This window comes from Schistocerca piceifrons, chromosome 4 (genome assembly GCF_021461385.2).
Source record: "Schistocerca piceifrons isolate TAMUIC-IGC-003096 chromosome 4, iqSchPice1.1, whole genome shotgun sequence".
Taxonomy (NCBI): domain Eukaryota; kingdom Metazoa; phylum Arthropoda; class Insecta; order Orthoptera; family Acrididae; genus Schistocerca; species Schistocerca piceifrons.
Window position 1 is genome coordinate 89,401,764 of NC_060141.1, and position 19,087 is coordinate 89,420,850.

Here is a 19,087-nt window from a genome sequence, read left to right on the forward strand (position 1 = left end):
TATCTGATCCCAAACCCTCTGCTCAGCATCACATCTATGCTCGTACTCTGCAAACCACTGCAAGGTACATGGCAGAGGGTATGTCCCATTGTACCAATTATTGAGTTTCTTCCCATCCCATTCACATATGGAGCGCATGAAGAATGATTGTTTGAATGCATCTGTGCACGCTGTGATTACTCTAATTTTGTCCTAATGATCCCTATGTGAGTGATATGTAGAGGGTTGTAGTATATACCTAGAATCATCAGTTAAAGCCAGTACTTGAAACTTGGTTAGTAGACTTTCTTCAGGAGTGTGCCAGTTCAGTTTCTTCGGCATCAGTGTAACACTCTCCCATGGTTCAGATGAACCTTTGACCATTAATGCTGCCTTCTCTGTATAAGTTCAATATCCACTTTTAGTCCTATGTGGTATGGGTCCCATACACTTGAGCAATACTATAGAATGGGTCACATGAGTGATTTGTAAGCAGTCACCTTTGTATACTGATTGCACTTCCCCAGTATTCTACCAATAAGCTAAAGTCTGCCGCCTTCTTAACACGCAACTGAGCCTATGTGATCATTCCATTTCATTTGCATACAAAGTGTTTCAGCCAAGTATTTGTATGAGTTGGCTGATTCCAGCTGTGACTCATTGATATTATAGTCATAGGATACAATTCTTTATGTTTTGTTTTGTGAAATGCACAATTTTACATTTCAGAACATTTAAAGCAAGTTACCTGTCTTTGCACAATTTTGATATCTTATCAAGATCTGACTCAATATCTATGCAGCCTCTTTCAGACAGTACTCCATTATAGGTAACTGAATAATGTGCAAAATGTCTAAGGTTCCTATTAATAATGTCCACAATGTTATTAATATACAACGAGAACAGCAAGGGGAACACATGAAGTTACTTCACCATCTGACGATAACTCATCATCCAAGGTAATGTGCTGTGTCCTCCCTACCAGAAGTCCTCAGTCCAGCCACAAATTTCACTTGATATTCCATATGATTGGACTTTTGACAATAAGCGTAGGTGTGGTACTGAGTTAAATGCTTTTCAGAAGTCAAGAAATACTGCACCTGTCTGACTGCCTTCGTCCAAAGCTTTCAGATGTCATGTGAGAAAAGTGCAAGTTGGCTTTCACATGATCGATGTTTTCGTAATCCATGCTGGTTGGCATCAAGGAGGCCATTCTGTTCAAGGTAGCTCATTATGTTTGAGTTCAGAATATGTTCTAAGAATCTACAACAAATCAATATCCAAGATGCAGGATGGTAGTTTCGTGGATTGCTTCTGCTACCCCTTTTGTAGGTGGATGTTACCTGTGCTTTCTTCCAGTTGCTAGATATGGGTTTTTGTTTGAGGGATGTACAATAGGTTAAAGTTAGACAAATTCACTATAGAAACCTGTAGGGATTCAATATGGCCCTAGAGCTTTGTTCAATTTTAATGATTTCAGCTGTTTCTCAACACCACTGACACTAATACTGATTCCATTCATCTTTTCAGTGGAACGAGGATTAAACTGCGGCAGTAGTCCACGGCTTTCCTTTGTAAAGGAACATTTGGAAATCAAGTTAAGCATTTAAGCTTTTGCTTTGCCCCCCATTTCAATTCCTGTCTCTTTTTTCTAGGGAGTGGACGCAAACTTTGGTGCCATTAATAGCCTTTACATACAACCAGAATTTCTTTGGGTTACAGTGAGAACGTATCTGCCAACCAGTGGCATAGCGTGAGGGGAGACTTTGAGACTTAGTCTTCCTTGTATTTGTACTTAAAAAGAGATGCAATAGTAATTCATAACAAAAATGTAAACAACTTTCTACTAATAGCTCTAAATGTGCGAAAGACATCAGTTTTGTAGCCCGCGCCGCTCCCTGAGTGTTCGTGTATTTGCCTGCTTGAGACTCGACTGCTCCCAGTCTCTGCCTCCCTTCCCTTACCTGGCTGTGTGCGCCTGCGCTCTTTAGTGGCTTTCTCGGGTCTCCTCCACTTTCCCTCTTCCACGAAGGCCAGTGTGCTGCACTTGCTAGCAGGTATCGAGACTAGTCTCTGCCGCTTCTATGCTGGCTTTTAACAAGGATGTGAACAGTCACGCGGTTTGTGTTCATAGTCATTTTTGTGTGATTTTAGTGCATATTTTCGTTGTTTTGCCAACATGAGTGAGCCAGCAATTGAACACCTCATAGAATTTTTATTAAAAATGCCTTTTTCTACATTAACGTACGAAAAAAAGGGCGAATTGAAGGACAAACTTTTCAGACTGCCTGGTACGAAAAATATACTTGGCTGACTGCGAATGCAGTTAATAACAGCTTATATTGTTATATATGTCTTCTGTTTGGTGGTGAAAATGAATGGTGCAATGGGGGCATTTGTACAATAAAGAACTTTGACAGGAAAGTGCAAAAGCATCAGATATCAAAACCTCACTTGCAGAACAAAGATTCATTATAGTTATTTGGCAAAAGTGGAATTGAGCACGCCCTTTCTGAAGCCGCTCGTCTGACAGCAATAAAATACAACGAACAAGTTGCATCCAACAGGAGAGTATTGGTTCGTCTTATTCAGGCAATTGTATTTCTTTGTAAACAAGAATTAGCCTTTCGCGGCCATCGAGAAGACGAATCCTAAAGCAACAAAGGTAACTATCTGGACTTGTTGGATTTACTAGCGCAAGGAGAGCAGTTAATTCGAGACTATCTGTCATGCTCTTCAACCATTAAAGGAACTTCTCCAGACATACAGAATGATGTAATAGAAACGATAACTCTGGCAGTTAGTGAGAAAACTAAATCTGAAATTCAGAACTGCAATTTAATTTCGATTCCGGCTGATGAAACATTAGATGTGACATGCTAGACTCAAATGGGTATAACATTCAGCTACTGTATTGCAGACAAAATTGAGGAAAGATTCGTTGGATTTTACAATGTTTCTGAAGATAAAACTGCTGAAGGTTTGTCAAACATTATTCATGCAGTATTGAAAGAATGGAATGTGGAAGGAAAAGTGGCTGGCAGAGAAAGAGGACTACAACAATTGGTGAAGTAGTTCTGCCCCTATGCGCTGTTTATTCATTGTTACACACACCAACTGAATTTGGTACTGTTACATGTCTCCAAAATCATATGACAAGTACGCATGTTTGTAAGTGATCTTATTGCATTCCATTCGTTTTTCAACAAGTCATCAAAACGAACAGTATTGCTAACTGAGAAAGGATTTAAACTGCCACATGGAAGCAACATTCACTGGAACTTTCGTTCCAGAGCAGTTGCAACAATACCTAGTCATTTCTCAGAGCTGTATAGTGTTTTTAATTATATAATTGATGATATAGACTCTCAGTGGTACCCCAAATCTTTGAGCTGTACTGTCGAAATGAAATGACAGATGGATGATCCTACGTTTGTCTACATGGTTTGCTTCTACCGAGGGTGCTTTGCTTATGTTGATCATCTCTTTAATGTTCTTCAGTCAAAATCTGTCAGTATAACTGCTTGCCACAACGATATAAGAACTGTTTTGAGAAACTTACGACAATTAAGAACGGAAACATTCATTGATGAATGCATTAATTGCAGCTTGTGTTTGAATGGCAACTTATCGTTCTGTGACAGTCAAAAGACATTTCAGATTAGATTAGATTAGTTTTCGTTCCATAGATCTGTGCTGAGGAGATCCTCGTGGATGATGTGAAACATGTCAATTTTTTTAAAGCTGAAATAACAATACTAATATTATGAATATATACAATACATCATTTTTTTAGCTGAAATAACAATACTAATAGTATGAGTATATACAATACATCATTTGTTTCTATTAAAAAATTCCTCACTGGAGTAGAAGGAGTTGGCCACTAGTAAGTCTTTCAGGACCCTTTTAAACTTATTTGTAACTAAATTTTTTATGTTTGCTGGTAAATTATTGAAGATGAGTGTTCCTGAGTAGTGGACCCCTTTTTGAACTGAAGTAAGTGCTTGTAAGTCCTTGTGCAGATCATTTTTGTTCCTGGTATTGTATGTATGAACTGAGCTGTTTGTTGGAAAAAGAGATATATTATTTAGTACAAATTTCATTAAGGAGTAAATATACTGAGAGGCAGTAGTTAGTATACCCAGTTCTTTGAAGATGTTTCTACAGGACGTCCGTGAATTTACTTCTCAAATAATACGTATTGCACAGTTTTGGACTCTGAAAACTTTTGTTTGACTTGAAGAGTTACCCCAAAATATTATACCATATACTCAGGGCACTAACTTACGAGATACTGGATTTGCAAATTGTTCAGATGGAAAGAAGATTTCAAGACTGTCCCCAAATTCAGTCTGTTGAACTTTTGAACGAAAAGTGTTTCCCAAACTATCAAAAAGAATTCCCAAAGTTGACAATGCTTCAGTTATTAGAACAGAACTCTTTTTTCAAACAAGAACAACTTGAAAATGAACTGTGTAACATATACGCTGATGAAAAAGAAAATTGTCAACATTGTCAACATTGTCAACAATGATTTAGACTTTGTTTATGAAGAAACAACGAATTTCCTGTGTTTGGTTTTGACTCTGCCCGCAACTACAGCAAGCAGTGAACAAAGCATGAGTACTCTTAAATGAGTGAAGAATTATTTACGGAATTCAGTGTCCAACACCTGGCTGTCGTGTTTGATCACGTTAGCAATAGAAAAGACACTACTAGGAGAGCTATCCAGTGATGAGATCTTTGTAGACCAAGTTATAGACTTATTCGTGGAAAGAAAAGACAGCTGCATTGCATTTGTGTACAAGAAAAAATAAGTGCTTCTTCTCTTCCTGCTGGAGTACTATAAATTTGTCATCGTTTCTTGAACAAGTTAGTTATTATTATTATTATTGGCAGTGGTAGTGGTCATAGTCGTAGCAGTAATAGTAGTTGTTGATGTTGTTTTATTGGATGCGTTTTGTTTCATTTGTTTAAATTGTTGTTTATTGTACTATTTTGTCTCCCTATAATAACTATCGAGTCTCCCCAACCTCTACAACCACGCTACGCCACTGCTGCCAACATCTTATTAAAATGTTCTGTGGGCCATTCGTCTGTGGGTAGTTGGCAGTTGCCATACTGTGGATAATGTTGTATTGTTAAATTAAACAAATCTCTGTAACCAGTGATCATTACATTTGGTGCTTCATGCATCAGAATTATGTCTTCTACAAGACATCGATGATTTCCAGAGCTTTGAATTTCCTCATCATTGCTCACTTCTCTGATAATTATGCCTCTCCATGTCAGTGATGGTTTGTTTCATCATTAGTATTATTTGATGTTCATATGGGTGCAGTTATTAAGCACAATGTATGAGATGCCATCATTACTTTATTGTTCCTCATTTACTGAGTATTAATCCCATGTAGGGCCCACTGTATGCACAACTTGGCAAATTCATTTTTATTTTACTTTGCGGCCAGATGTGCTTCCAGACACTGCAGCCATCAGTTACCTAAAGGAGGGAAGTCATATGCACTGCCTGTCTGTGAAATGTTTAATCTTTGTTTTTTTCTTATTATCATATTTTAACTGTTTGTGATCCATATTTTCTAAGGCAGGAATTGGAGACCAGTCCAGCATTTGCCTAAATGAGTGTCAGAAACCATCTCTCTGGGGCACAGCCATGGTTATTAATCCATTGTGCAAGTTCTATTCTGGGCTGGCCCTCCCTCCCATCTCACAAACTAGCACACTGTGCAATGTACTAAACGAGCAGGTCACTAATAGTTTACTATATCCTTTGTATTATTGGATTAAAACAACAAAATCATGCCACTAGATTCAAATAAATTTTCATCGTTCCTGAATGCTTCACTATCGGATAACATTCCCTTCTTGTGGATTATGCTACTTGGCTTTGTTTTGTATACTTCCTCTGACCAAGGGTTCACACTCAACCACATCTGTAGACCTCATTTTAATGACTGCCACATGCTTGAGAACAAGTAACCGTAAAGCTCATTGTTGAGCTCAGAGATGCTGAACAACACATTTGTTGTGTTTCATAGGGGCTGTGTTTATTCACATGTTAATCAAGATGCAGCAACACAATGGTGACAATAGATTCCTGAAACTCTTAAATTTTCGTCCACGAATTCCTCATGTGAATCACAACTCCAAGAGAAGGAAGACCAAACAAGCTCTGTCCACACAGGCCTCGGAAGGCCAAACAGTACCGACCAATCGCCATGACATCCTCAGCCAAAGGGTGTCACTGGATGTGAATATGGAGGGGCATGCCGTCGGCTGCTCTCCTGGCCATCGTCACTTTTCATGACCACAGCCACTACTTCTCAGTCAAGTACCTTCTTAGTTGGCCTCAAAAGGGCTGAGTGCACCCCACTTGCCAACAGCCCTCGGTAGACCCAGATGGCCACCCATCCAAGTGCAAGTCAAGATGGACAGTACTTAATTTTGGTGAGCTGATAGGAATTGGTGTTACCACTGCGGCAAGGCCATTGGCTAAGACAAAACGAAGATACAATTGAAAACATCCAAATAGTCCAAGAAATACTGCAGATTTGTAACAAAGTTTATGTCTATGACTAATATACTGTGTGACTAATCGAAGTATAACCAGTGTAAGGTTGCAAGTGATATTGTGAGCTGTGACACTCACAGAATGTAAATATTTCTTTGGTGGCAGATTGTAGAGAGATCCTGTTCATCTGTAGCACTTGATTTTAGTGAATGGCTGGCCATTGTGTTAGGGTGAAAGTGTCCACTATTAGCCGTGATGTATCACAGGATGTTAGATATACCCTACTCACAATCAAATCTTGTGTTACAGATTGGAAAGAAATACTAATAATAACATCATTCATAACAGCGATTAAGTAGTAAGCATATGAAGTTATGTGCATGAAAATGTAAACAAAATGCACTAGTGAACCATAGCACAACACCTTTCTGTAATGGAAAGTAAAATGATGAATTTGCTATCATTGGTAAAGACTAGAATAATTGTGAACTTGACTACATCCTATGAAATATAAGCTGTTTCAATATTTTTAAAGTAGACAGACCATAATCATACTCTCATGAAAGACAGAAAAATTGTCTAATAGACTATCATGAAACTTAATCATAGATTTAAATGTAAATAATTGTAGTTTTACAAACAGACACAATTTTCCTTAACCAGATTAAATGTATAAGAACTAAAAGATAATCACTATACTGAAAAAAGGTGGAGCTCTAAGCACATAAAATATGTTTTGTCTCACTAGAAAAAAAAAAAATCCTGACAGTCACTTACAATCCTGGCTCCAACATTGATAGAAAATCATTATTGATGACATTCTTCAACAGAGGGATGGGAATTACATGTTTGTGGAAATTTGTAATCTGATCACATTGAAAGGAAATCTTGTCCATGATCTGCACAGCTGGCCTAAATTAATAGTTGACACATTGTTGAGTGATGTGTTTGCAGAACTGCACTTGTATGGGGAAATCGGCTTCTGGTAGTGATTGCAAACATTGTAACTGCATTGGATACTGCAAGTCATTGTGTAACACTTGCTACACAATCTAGTGATGAGCATTACTTGTTGTAGCACATGTCCCCTTGTGACACTAGAGTTCTTGTAGACGGAATGAAGGATTGTTTCTTCTAGTCAAGTGTCCTTCTTATGTATGCCCTTCATTGGTGGCAAGTAGCAGGTGTAACCATACCATGCTCACTAAGTTGATGAGTGACTGCTTCAAACAGCCTCTCATTGAGACAATCTTGTTGTGGAAATTTCTCTGGATACAAACACGGAATAGCACTGTCATTATCATAATTTTATGCTAATCTGTACATCACATAGGCATCTGCCAACTTTGCAGTTGTGTACATTTTTATTTCACTACTAGCTGAGTACCTGGCATTGCCCAGGTATGTATGTATTCCAGTCCCCTATTATCATCCTCCTCTTCCTCTCCCTTCCCCCCTCCCTCCCTCTGTCCGTCTTCTTCTCCAACCTCTCTTCATCCATTTCCCCCAAACTCTCTTTGTCCACCTCCTCCTCTTTCCTTCCTCTGTCCATCTCCTTCTCTTCCCTTTTTCTGTGCATTTCCTCCTCCTCCTCTCTCTGTCCAGCTCCTCCTCCTCCCTCTCCCTGTCTATGTCTTCCTCCTCTTTCCTTTCTCTGTCCATCTCCACCTCACCCTTCTCTGTCCATCTCTTCCCTCTCTATCCATTTCTCCCTCCCACTCTCCCTCTCCCCCCTATATGTGTCCATTCCTTCTCCTCCTATCTTCCTGTCCATCTCCTCCTTTCCCCTCTCTATTCATCCATCTCATTCCCCCCTCCCCCCTGTCCCCTTCTCAATCCACATTAACACCCATACCCCAATAGAAGGTTGCTGGTTCATACCCCAGAGTATTTATTGCCTGATAGTAAGTAGTATGTGTGCCAGATTTTGTTGAAATTGATCCAGGGGTTTAGGAATAACTTCTACACATGTCTTTGCCCATGTATACATGTAACATACATTTAACATATTCACAGGTTTTTGCACACATATTTCACTTGTATCTCTAGTAAATTTCATCTTACAGTTTGGTTTTCATAAAGCTGAATGTTTACGTCATCATATCTCGTGAACAATGTGGCGTAAAATGTTGAATTTTTGTAATACATTCAGTGGCATGTGTAGATACTGTCCATAAAACATGTCGCAAATAGAGTTGTTAGCAAAGACGTTATAAATTTAAATGTCGCATGTGATGTGGCAGCGACACACTCCTCTGTACTTATGGCATCATATCTCCTGAACTGTGTGTCATACCATGATCTAATCTTGCAGGTACACTTAGTGGTACATGTGAATACTGTTTGCAAAATGTGTCATGAGTATAGTTGGTAGTAAATAAATAATAAATTAAAACGTCAAGCCTGTAGCAAGTGACTAAATCCTCTTAGTCTGAAGTACTGGGTAAATAAAGTCTGGGCATTCGCACCTTCTTTTTCACCCCCCCCCCCCCCCCCCTTGATAGGTTGGTGGTTCTTACCCCCACAGCAATTCTTTCCAGACAGTAAGCAATATATGCACCACAGTTGGTTGAAATTGGTCCAGCGGTTTAGGAGGAGATGTGGAACATACATACATACATGTTTCTGATATGTATGGATACTGGAAATCATATTGGTGATGAGCACTGCTAACTGATTATATACTGATAAAAGTCCATGGGCATATAAACAGATGACACAGTGTTTAGGGAAAACAATGAAGGGAGTCACATTTTAACTTGAAACTCAGTGAAATGGAACACGAAATACTAAGCATTGCTTATTAACTAGGTTTAACCAAGACAGCATTTTGAGCATTCCATATAAGGAAGAGTTTCATTCTCATGCTGCTTTGTTCTGTTGCTGTATGTTTCCTATTATTTTCATCTACTATGAAAAACTGTAGAAAATGAAGTCTAATGTGTAAATAAAGGACATCCAAGTAGTTGTTCATACAACAAACAAACATAAGCCAAAACGTTGGTCCACATATGGAACACAATACAGCAGTGTTTCTGTGTGGCATAGATTTGACAAGTCCATGGTAAGTTTCTAGAGGTATGTGGCACCAGATGTCTATGCACTGGCCATGAAATTCCCATAAATTATGGGCTGGCCATTTGTGGACACAGAGCTGGCACTCGATCACACCCCACGAGGTGCAGGTCAGGTTACTTTGGAGCCTTAAACATCAGTGTGAGTCGACTATTATGCTCATCAAACTACTGTAGGATGATTCCGACTTTGTGACATGGTAATTTATCCTATTACAAGATGCCATTAATGGGAAAGACATCTAGTGTAATGGGTGCAGACGGTCCATAATATTGGTCACGTAGTCCACAGGCCTCATGGAAGTCCTAGTGAGTGTCCACCATAGCATAACACTGCTCCACTGCTCTGTGTCAATAGCGTGCTGCCTGTTTTGAAAAATTGTGTGGTCAACACTGAATGCAGATGCAACAATCTACCATGTGTAGCAAGAAACATGATTCAACTAACTAGGTGACACGTTTCCATTGATCGCCTGCTCACTGAAATCGTAATTGAGCATGTCAATGGATCAAAATGGTAGCACGTAGGGGTCATCTGCTATGGGCCCTCATGTTCAGCATTGTTCACTGAATGATGTAGTCTGAAACACTTGTGCCTGCACTAGCATTGTACTCTGTCATCTGATCTGCCACTGTTCACCACACATCTTGTTTTACTGAGTGGTCAATGGTCAAACATCTGACCTCCCTTGCACACCATACGATAGCTCACAAAGTATAGATGTAGATGTCTACATCCAACAACTTGTGGCCTTCTTTTGGTTTCACTGTTCATCTCGTCTTGGCTTATATACCTTCCTTACCATGTCATGCACCTGCCCCATCATCACATGGCATATAGTTTCACGGTGGGCAGTCATCGTAATGTTTTGGCTCATCATAGTATTTTCTTCTTCTATTTGTGACCTCTACAGCTACACCATACTCTGCAAATCACATTTAAGCGCCTGGCAGAGAGTTCATTGAACCACCTCTACAATAATTCTCTACGATTCCAATCTCGTACAGTGCGCAGAAAAAGTGAACACCTATAGCTTTCCGTATGAGCTCTGATTTCCTTTATTTTATTATGATGATCATTTCTTCCTATGTAGGTAATAGTCAACAAAATACTTTTTGCATTTGGAGGAGAAAGTTGGTGATTGAAATTTCGTGAGGAGATTGCGTTGCAGTGAAAAGTCTTTGTTTTAATTATCTCCACCCCAAATCCTGTATCATTTCAGTGACACTCTTTCCTATTTTGTGATAATACAAAATGTGCTGCCCATCTTTGAACTTTCTTGATGTAATCCATCACTCCTATCTGGTAAGAATTCCACACTGTGCAACAGTAATCTAAAAGAGGACGGACAAGGGTAGTCTCTTTAGAAGATCAGTTACATTGTCTAAAATGTCCTACCAATGAAACGCAGTCTTTGGGTAGCCTTCCCCACAACATTGTCTATGTGTTCCTTCCAATTTAAATTGTTTGTAATTGTAATTCCTAGGTATTTAATTGAATTTACAGCCTTTAGATTTGACTGGTTTATCATGTAACCAAAGTTTAATGAATTCCTTTCAGCACTCATGTGGATGACTCAACACTTTTCCTTATTTATGGTTGGTTGCCAATTTTTGCATAATACAGACATCTTTTCTAAATCGTTTCACAATTTGTTTTGATCTTCTGAGACTTTATCTTCTGAGACTTTACTAGTCAATAAATGACAGCATCATCTGCAAACAACCTAAGACCATTGCTCAGATTGTCTCCTAAATTGTTTATAAAGATAAGGAACAGCAAGGGGCCTATAACACTACCATGGGGAATGCCAGAAGTCACTTCACTTTTACTCGATGACTTTCCATCAGTTTCTTCAAACTGAGGCCTCTCTGATGGGAAATCTTGAATCCTGTCAAATAACTGAGTTGTTATTCCATAAGCACACAATTTTGCTACAGTATGATTGACTGTGTCAATAGATCATTCTCTTCGAGGTAATTCATAATGTTTGAACACAATATATGTTCCAAAATCCTGTTGCATATCAATGTTAATGATATGGTCCTGTAATTTAGTGGATTACTCCTACTACCTTTCTTGAATATTGGTGTGAACTGTGCAACTTTCCAGTCTTAGGGTATGGATCTTTCGTCAAACGAAAGTTTGTATATGATTGTTAAGTATTGTATCAGCATACTCTGAAAGGAAACTAACTGGTATACAGTCTGGACCAGAAGACTTGCTTTTGTAAACTGATTTAAGTTGCTTCACTACTCCGAAGATATCTGCTTCTACATTGCTCATGTTGGCAGCTGTTCTTGATTCGAATTCTGGAATATTTACTTCATCTTGTTTGGTGAAGGAATTTCAGCAGGCTGTGTTTAGTAGCTGTTGTCAATAGTATTTCCATCGCTATTGTGCAGACAAGGCATTGAATGTGTCTTGCCACCTACGTTCTTCACATATGACCAGAATCTTTCTGGATTTTCTGCCTGGTATCGAGACAAAGTTTCATTGCAGGAACTATTATAAGCATTTTGCCTTGAACGTGATGCTAAATTTCAAGCTTCTGTAAAAGATCGCCAATCATGGAGATTTTGCATCCATATCAATTTGACATGCCTTTTTCATTGTTTCTGCAACAGTCTTCTGACGCATTTTGTGTACCAAGGAGGATCAACTCCATTATTTGTCAATTTATTTGGTATAAATCTCTCAACTGCTGCCAATACTATTTCTTTGAATTCAAGCCACATCTGGTCTACACTTACATTGTTAATTTGGAAGGAGTGGAGATTGTATTTCAGGAAGGCTTCAAGTGAATTTTTATCTGCTTTTTTTTTAAATAGGTATATTTTTTGTTTATTTTTGGGTGATTTGGGGATTACAATATTCAGTCCCAGTATGACAACCCTGTGTTCACTAATCCCTGTATCCGTTTTGATGCTTGTTATTAGCTCAGGATTATTTGTTGCTAAAAGGTCAAGTGTGTTTTCACAACCGTTTACTATTTGCATGGGCTCATGAATTGACTGCTCAAAATAATTTTCAGAGAATGCATGTAGTACAATTCTGGATGATGTTTTATGCATACATTCAGATTTAAATATGTATTTGTGCCAACATATCATGGGTAAATTAAAATCACCACCAACTATTATAGTATGAGTCGGGTATGTGTTTGAAATGAAACTCAAATTTTCTTTGAACACGAAAGTGTGACTGCTCCTTTTTGTTACACCTTATATGTGGGAACTCAACATGAATCTGTGGTAAGAATGGGATTATGAAAAGGAAAGTTACTACTCACCATATAACGGAAATGCTGAGTTGCAGATAGGCACAACAAAAAAGACTGTCACATTGTGATAAGAACGGGCTTCTCTATTGGACAGAGAGGTGCCATTATGGCAGAATTGGAGATTTTATAGAAATTCCACTGTTCTTCCAATATTTCATTGACGTGGTGACAAATATTAGTTATGTATTCAGATGATAATGATTATCTCTATTCTTGTATAACCTGAAGAAAAGTTAATGACTAGCTAATAAGATCTGGTCATAACTGCGAAGAATGATAACTTTCAGACACACAAAAATGGGAATAATTTTAATTCACTACACAGAATAAACTGAGTGGGAATTTGTCCAAGTCATACCTGCATTTGTGTAGGACACAAAATACGTAATGTGAGCAAAAATATCTTGGAAGATCACAGAAAATACAGTGTGCAACAGGCTCTGTTTGAGTGGTAAACAGAGACATAATCCCAACAACAGATATATTTTAAGATAAAATGAAACAACAAAGAAAAGTGGATGATTAAACAGTGTCAGTCAACATTGGTATGGTATTGTGACTTTCTATGAAAGAACTGATCAGCATCTCCAGAAGAAATCCTCAAACACCACAGAAGTGAGTGAGCTCAAATGGGACTTATTTGTAGATTGCCACAAGCTCAGGCTTTAAATCACAGACTTTATGGGCTTAAGAAGATAATTGATGTGGATCATTGAATTCCAAAATGTTCTTCAAAAACCAATCATCAGATGTCCTCATCCATAGTAGAGGAATCCCATTCAAACTCATTACAGTGACAAAATGTTCCATTGAATCTACAGGACATGGTTTTCATGGTTCTTTCACTTTCTATATATTGCTCACTGAATGTTAGATGCTACTTAGGGTTGCCTAAACAGTGCCATCATTGATCTTTGGGACAAAGGAAGGAAGTGTCAGGGAATGCTGAGTCATGACATATGGTGTAGCATCCAAGATGGGAATGTAGGCATCTGGCAGATTTCTGGAAAACCTTATTTACCTGAATGTGTAGTGATAATGATGAAGAGATGGAGACTGGATTGTGTGAGGGTCTCCGTGTGGCTATTTTTTTTCCTTCATATTTAGACTGAACTCACTAATTTTACTTGATGGTGAAATGACTCGGAGGACCATTAAAACATTTTAGACAACACCATGCTCTTCTCAATGTGACAAATGTTCTGATTGCAATCTTTGCTGTATTTTCATAATAAGGCCCCTCTATGCAAAGTAACAACCATTTCATTATGATTTGAGGTGAACCATGTGAATCTGCAACCGGAGAATTAGTTGCATTGGCCAATACAAAAACCTAGTAACAAATATTCAGCATGAAACAAAAAGAGAAAAACATTCTGTCTTCAAAGATGAGTATTCTGGGAAACCAGTAAAGACTAAATGTAGCAGTAGTACGTGGCATTACCAATTTGTTTTGGAGCCTCTTCAGTCTCCTGGATTATCACCTTCATAAATCATCTTCTTATAACTGTTTTGTGTTATAGGCAGTTATTAAATAAAAGTACACAGCACTATCGAATGTACTTTTTCATTCTCTTAAAATTTAGTGATACTAAACTCACAATGATCAGCTTGCTTGTATTTTGTCAGTTTCATAACAGAGATCGGTAAGCTGCATGGATAATAAGTGGTTTCACAAATGCAAAAACTAATGTAATAATTCATCTTGCTGCTCAACCATGACTTAGAGATTTAAGTGTTGTCTACCTTGCATGGACTCTGACATGAATGTTTGCATAATGAGTGACAAATGAGGACTGACTGACAAGGAAAATTACATAACGATTGCTGAATACAGGTAGCCTATGACTTTGTGCATGACATCTATACAGGACGTGTTCAAAATTCCTATTACAAGCTTCTGGGGTTGTGGAGGAGAATTGGTAGATAAAGTCTTGATAAGGAACCCATATCTGGAAATGTACCATTTGGATACAATTGAATTGAAGGACAAATGACCTACTCTTATACTCAGTATTGTTCTAAGTGAAAACAAAAACACAGTCTGGTATGGTGCAATGAGGGGATTTGTACAATAAAGAACTTTGACAGGAAAGAACAAAAGCATCAGATATCGAACGTCACCTGCAGAACAAGGAATCATTTCAGTTACTGGGCAAAAGTAGAATTGAGCATGCCCATTCTGAAGCCGCTTGTCTGGCAGCAATGAAATACAATGGACAAGCTGCATCCAACAGGAGAGTATTGGCACATCTTATTCAGGCAATTCTATTTCTTTGTAAACAAGAACCAGCCTTTTGTGGCCATCAGGAAGATAAATCCTCCAGCAAAAAAGTAACTATCTGGAATTGTTGGATTTACTAACTCAAAGAGAGAAGTTAATCTGAGACCATCTGACATCATCTTCAACCTTTAAAGGAACTTCTCCAGATATACAGAATGATGTAATAGAAATGATAATTCTGGCAGTTAATGAGAAAATAAAAGCTGAAATTCAGAACTGCAATTTCATTTCAATTCAAGCTGATGAAACATTATACGTGTCATGCAAGAGTGAAATGAGTATAATATTCAGATACTGTATTGCAGACAAAATTGAGGAAAGATTCGTTGGATTTTACGATGTTTCTGCAGATAAAACTGCTGAAGGTTTGTCAAATATTATTCGTGCAGTATTGAAAGAATGGAATGTGAAAGGAAAAGTGGTTAGTCAAACATATGATGGTGTTATAGTAATGGTGGGCAGAGAAAGAGGACTACAACTATTGGTGAAGCAGTTCTGTCTCTATGCACTCTTTATTCATTGTTATGCATGCCAACTTAATTTGGTACTGTTACATGCCTCCAAAATCATACGACAAGTACACATGTTTGTAAGTGATCGTACTGCATTCTATTTGTTTTTCAGCAAATCATCATAATGAACTGAATTGCTAACTGAGAAAGGATTTAAAATGCCACATGCAAGCAATACTCGCTGGAACTTTCGTTCCAGGGCAGTTTCAATAATATCTTGTCATTTCTCAGAGCTATATAGTGTTTTTAATTATATAATTGATGATACAGACTCTCAGTGGGACACAGAATCTTTGAGCTGTCTTGTGGGAATGAAACGACAGATGGATGATCCTACGTTTGTGTAGTTGCTTTCCTTCTACCGAGCATGCCTTGTTTATGTTGATCATCTCTTTAATGTTCTTCAGTCAAAAGCTGTCAGTATAACTGCTTTCCATGACAAAATAAGAACTGTTTTGAGAAACTTTCGACAATTAAGAAGGGAAACATTTGTTTGTGAATGCATTAAATGCACCTTGTTTGAACAGCAACTTAATCATTCTGTGACAGTCAAAAGACATCTCTGAGGGCACTAACTTATGAGATACTGGATTTGCAAATTATTCAGATGGAAAGAAGATTTAAAGACTTTCCCCAAATTCAGTTTGTTGCACTTTTGAATGAAAAATGTTTCCCAAACTATCAAAAAGAATTCCCAAAGTTGAAACTGCTTCAGTTACTAGAACAGTACCCTTTTTTTGAACAAGAACAACTTGAAAATGAACTGTGTAACATATACATTGATGATAAAAAACACTTATCTCAAAGGATCCTCTTAAAGTACATTGTCACAATGATTTAGACTCTGTTTATGAAGAAACACTGAAGTTCCTGTGTTTGGCTTTGACCCTACCTGCAACTACAGCAGGCAGTGAACAAAGCATGAGTACTCTTAAATGAGTGAAGAATTATTTATGAAATTCAATGTCCAACACCCGGCTGTTGTGAGCACGTTAGCAAAAGAAAAGACACTACTTGGAGACTATCCATTGATCAGATCTTTGTAGACCAAGTTATAGACTTATTTGTGGAAAGAAAAGACAGTCACATTGCACTTGTGTACGAGAAAATACAAGTGCTTCTTCTCTTGCGTTGTTGTTGATCTTCTTGTTTTGTATGATGCATTTTGTTTCATTTGTTTAAATTAATTTTTATTGTATTATTTTGCTTCCCTTTAATAACTGCAGAGTCTCACCAACATTTACATCCATACTATGCCACTGATGTTTAGTGTAAAATGTACTGAAATCATCTGATAACACCAAAGGAATTGAATGAGGGAGGGAACAGGGTAACACACATTACATTTAGTAATGTCAATAGATATGTATATGGTCAGATCTCAGACAATGGAAAATCCAGGATGGAATGTAACAGTATTAGAGAAGGAAAGTTGCCACTCACCATATAGCGGGGATGCTGAGTTGTGATAGGCACAACAAAAAGATTCACACAATTATAGCTTTCAGCCATTAAGGCCTTTGTCAGCAATACACAACATACACACACTCATGCAAATGCAACTTGCACACACGTCTGCAGTCTTAGATAACTGAAACCGCACTCACATATTGTTACATTGTCAGATCTCAAAGTAATTAACACAAACAAGTTTATGATGCAGCCATGCCAAAATGCCTGCACTTTGCAATCTGTGTTCAAAGTCTTCTAAAGCTTGTGAAATGTATTTAGAATCAACTGGAAAATCCAAGTCCAACACAATGGATTTCTATTCAAGAACTACTCCCAGTCAAGGATATTGTAAATGAAGCATTAATGAAGTTCAGATTAGCAAGTTTTAATGAAATTGAACTACAGTTTCTTAATGAATACATAAACTGTTCAAAACCTGTCGCTGATGGCATCAGAAGTTTAAAAAGGGACAAAGATACAAACTATGGCTATCTTCTGCCTGAACTAATGAGAATGCAAAGAATGCTAAGCAACTTGCAAATGTGTACTGTGGTGTGCTGATAGAAGTTATTAAAGATTCTATAAATTAGAGGAACCAAAAGCTAAAGGTGGCATATTAGCATCCATACCTCATCCCTTTTTTCAAATAGAAATAGATATTGAAGGCTAGTAGAAAATACATTAAAGAGCTGTTTATTTCAGAAATGTGGGAGATGAAACAAGAAAACGAATATGGCAAGAACTTGCAACATTCTAATAAAAAAAAGGTTGAATCTTATTATATGTGTGTTGATGACTCTGATTATTCTGTAGCCAGTAATTGTGTGAACACTACATTTAGTCTGTAAACACAACAATATTTAAAAGATAAAGACAGTTGTTTAGATTCCCTGGACAGACATCCAGCTGTAAAAAGTGTTTTTCCTGTGTTTGTCATGTTCAGCTCCTGTTGTATGACTATTTCACTTTGATAAAATCAAACAATGGAAAATCTAAGATGAAATGTAACAATATAATGAAAAAGATAGTTGTTACCCCCCATATAGTGGAGATGCTAAATCACAGAAAGGCACAAAAAAAGACTGTTGGACAGTTATCATTTGGCCAACAAGGCCTTTGTCAAAAATAGACAATGTACACACACGCACACATTCATGTAAACTCAACTCGACTGCAGTCTGTGGCAGCTGGAGGCAGACTCCTTTGGTGAAATAAGAATGTGACCACATGGGTGAAACGTGAAAGGTGAAATATTTGAACAATTATTGGTCAATGAGATAAATGGCATGTAACATAAATTCAGTAACTAGGGATATTTTATTTAAATAAAAGTGTTTTGAAAATATGTAGTTTACATTTTGTATTTCAGTACATTTATTTGAAAACATTTTGTATTTACATTTGCAATAGAAAAAATAAGTAAGTATTTGTATTTTGAATTTAAATACTATTAACAAACTAATTTGCAGATCTCTGATGGTGTCATAATTACAACAGAGATTGATGACACTGTGCTTTTCTTAATTTGTGTTCGTAATGTGAATCAAAAGATTTGGGAGTTATGCAGTCTTCAGACTTATTTTATATTCAAATGTTAGATTTCTGGACATGGATTTCTTATCAAACTTTGTCTACTAAGTCCCCTCTACAGCAGCTAAAATCATGCAATAGAAGTTCTGAAGCACTCTCTAGAAAGACGTGCAAAGTACAGAAGTTATAAACTGTTAAAAGCACTAAGCTAACGTATTTTAGATGTTAATATAAGACACAGTAAAGATAAAAAAGTAGAGAGTTAAGTTACCTTGATTAACTATGAGCTGTACAATCATTAAATACTATTTTATGATATACAATTTTTAATGTGTATGGGAATTTGCAAAGCTCACATACGGTAACTTTCATTTGCTTGTAAGTAATACTTCAGTTATTTTGTGTGTGGAAAATCCTGAATTTTGGTGAGTTGCTTCAGA

At 37.4% G+C, this 19,087-nt stretch overlaps 1 protein-coding gene across 1 annotated transcript in view; it reads left to right on the forward strand.

The window, feature by feature from the left end:
* The window catches only part of LOC124795618 (Down syndrome cell adhesion molecule-like protein Dscam2), a 594,927-nt gene that overhangs the window by 444,844 nt on the left and 130,996 nt on the right, over positions 1-19,087 (forward strand). The window lies entirely within an intron of this gene.